Below are 3,141 nucleotides of genomic sequence, written 5' to 3'. Positions count from 1 at the left end.
CACTCAGACTCTGTGCTTGCGAGAGGGGAAGTATGGCCTCTTAGAGGTGACCTGGGGGTGGTGTGTAATTGTCACAGGTCACTAGGTGGGGGCTTGAGCTGGTTTTGTGTTGTGTTGTTGAAAAGGAACCCCTAGATACTGAACCCTGCTCTTGTTGCTGCTGGCTCCACCTAGCAGAAGGGTTACATATGTGCATATTACTTTATTAGCTTTAGGAAAAATAAATAATTTTAGGAAGAAGTGTCAGTGCGGCCATCAGTGGGAGTTGGTGGCCCACTCTGAGGCCACCAAAAAATTTGTTGCAAGAACCCCTGCTTTAAGGCACCTGTTGCAAGTCAAGTTGCCTGCAGTTATTCAGGTATCAGTAACTGGGTGGCTCAAGGTGACATGCTGTGGCCACTGAACCCATGTCGTGGCAGTTGGAGTCCTCTCCTAGGCAGGTTTCAGAGAATGTCTTGTGCATGTTAGTTGCATTCTGTAGAGGCTCCTGCTGAAAGTTTTGCTCTGAGAGCACTATTTAAGAGCCATCATTTCAAAGTGCTCTATAATACACATGCATACTTCAATTCTACTTGAAAGTATTGTTGAGGAAAATAGCCTTAATTCAATAAAGGGAAAATGAAAGAGTCTACACTTAAAACACTACAGTGGAGACGCTACCTACGCTGATGGGAGGGGTTCTGCTGTTGGGGTAGGTAATCTTTCTCCGCAAGAGGCGGTAGCGCTGTCTACACAGGGACTTAGGTTGGCTTACCAACGCCACTCAGGGCTGTGAGTTTTTCCCACCTCTGACCGCTGTAGTTAAACCAGTGTAATTTTCTAGTGCGGAGCAGGCCAGACTCTAGTAAGCAGAGGCACTGCAGTAATAGAATCATGATGCATACTCCCCTTCCATTTTCTGAACAATAGGATCATATGTGGTCAAAGAAAAGTAAGTAGCTGTGACTCTCTTAAGTGTCAGCATGATCAAAAGAGTTAGAGCCTCAAGAAACTCCCTATTCTGAAGAATCAGAGCAGGCTGCGGAGCAGGGATCAGAAGGACGGTGAAGAAAATTGGCAGCATGTGACTTCCAGAAGAAGAAAGAGGAGTATCCATGTACCAGCAATGCAGATACAGGTGAGCAACTGTTTTCATGTTCTCTCCACAGGTCCTAATGCGGAGAGTGGCAGTGCTTCTCAAGCTATCTGATGTGGAGGACCGGCAATTTTTTTCCCAATGTGCCAGGGACCGGTGCCATATTATTATCCTATTTGACGCTCTTATGAGGAAACTTGCCACGGATCGGCAGCCAATGGTGGTCCGCGGACCACCACTTTGAGAAGCACTGGACTAGATGATACATCTGAGGGAAGGGCGCAGAAGGAGACTCCACCGATTGGAAGGCATGAGATGCATTGTCCTAGGAATGGGGGTTCCACGACCACCACTCCCAAGAGAAGGAGGCGGGTGGCGGTGGTCGGGGACTCCCTCCTAAGGCGGACTGAGTCATCTATCTGCCGTCCCGACCGGGAAACCAGAGAAGTGTGCTGCTTGCCAGGAGTTAGGATTCACGATGTGTCGGAGAGACTGCCGAGACTCATCAAGCCCTCAGATCGCTACCCCTTCCTGCTTCTCCATGTGGGCACCAATGATACTGCCAAGAATGACCTTGAGCGGATCACTGCAGACTACGTGGCTCTGGGAAGAGGGATAAAGGAGTTTGAGGCGCAGGTGGTGTTCTCGTTTATCCTCCCTGTGGAAGGAAAAGGCCCAGGTAGAGACCGTTGAATCATGGATGTCAACGAATGGCTACGCAGGTGGTGTCAGAAGGCTTTGGATTCTTTGACTATGGGATGGTGTTCCAAGAAGAAGGATTGCTAGGCAGAGATAGGCTCCACCTAACGAAGAGAGGGAAGAGCATCTTCGTAAGCAGGTTGTCTAACCTAGTGAAGAGGGCTTTAAACTAGGTTCACCAGGGGAAGGAGACCAAAGCCTTGAGGTAAGTGGGGAAGTGGGATACCAGGAGGAAGCACAAGCAGGAGAGCGCAAGAGGGGAGGACTCCTGCCTCATACTGAGAAAGCAGGACAATCAGTGAGTTATCTTAAGTGCCTATACACAAATGCAAGAAGCCTGGGAAACAAGCAGGTAGAACTGGAAGTCCTGGCACAGTCAAGGAATTATGATGTGATTGGAATAACAGAGACTTGGTGGGATAACTCACATGTCTGGAGTACTGTCCTGGATGGATATAAACTGTTCAGGAAGGACAGGCAGGGCAGAAAAGGTGGGGGAGTTGCATTGTATGCAAGAAAGTAGTATGACTGCTCAGAGCTCCAGTATGAAACTGCAGAAAAACCTGAGAGTCTCTGGATTAAGTTTAGAAGTGTGAGCAACAAGGGTGATGTTGTGGTGGGAGTCTGCTATAGACCACCATACCAGGGGGATGAGATGAACAAGGCTTTCTTCAGGCAACTAACAGGCCCTGGTTCTCATGGGGGACTTCAATCTGCTGGGAGAGCAATACAGCAGTGCACAGACAATCCAGGAAGTTTTTGGAAAGTGTTGGGGACAATTTCCTGGTGCAAGTGCTGGAGGAACCAACTAGGAGCAGAGCTTTTCTTGACCTGCTGCTCACAAAAAGGGAAGAATGAGTAGGGGAAGCAAAAGTGGATGGGAACCTGGGAGGCAGTGACCATGAGATGGTCGAGTTCAGGATCCTGACACAAGGAAGAAAGGAGAGCAGCAGAATTCGAACCCTGGACTTCAGAAAAGCAGACTTAGTTCTCTGAGGGAGTCAGATGGGCAGGATCCCCTGGGAGAATAACATGAGGGAGAAAAGGAGTCCAGGAGAGCTGGCTGTATTTTAAAGAATCCTTATTGAGGTGGCAGGAACAAACCATCCCGATGTGTAGAAAGAATAGTACATATGGCAGGCAACCGGTTTGGCTTAACAGTGAAATCCTTACTGATCTTAAACACAAAAAAGAAGCTTACAAGAAGTGGAAGCTTGAACAAATGACCGGGGAGGAGTATAAAAATATTGCTCAGGCATGCAGGAGTGAAATCAGGAAGGCCAAATCACACTTGGAGTTGCAGCTAGCAAGGGATGCTAAGAGTAACAAGAAAGAAGGTCAAGGAAAATGTGGGTCCCTTACTGAAT

Source organism: Terrapene carolina, unplaced genomic scaffold, assembly GCF_002925995.2.
Source record: "Terrapene carolina triunguis isolate 2854851 unplaced genomic scaffold, T_m_triunguis-2.0 Scaffold167, whole genome shotgun sequence".
NCBI lineage: Eukaryota > Metazoa > Chordata > Testudines > Emydidae > Terrapene > Terrapene triunguis.
Note: the sequence above shows the minus strand (reverse complement) of the source record.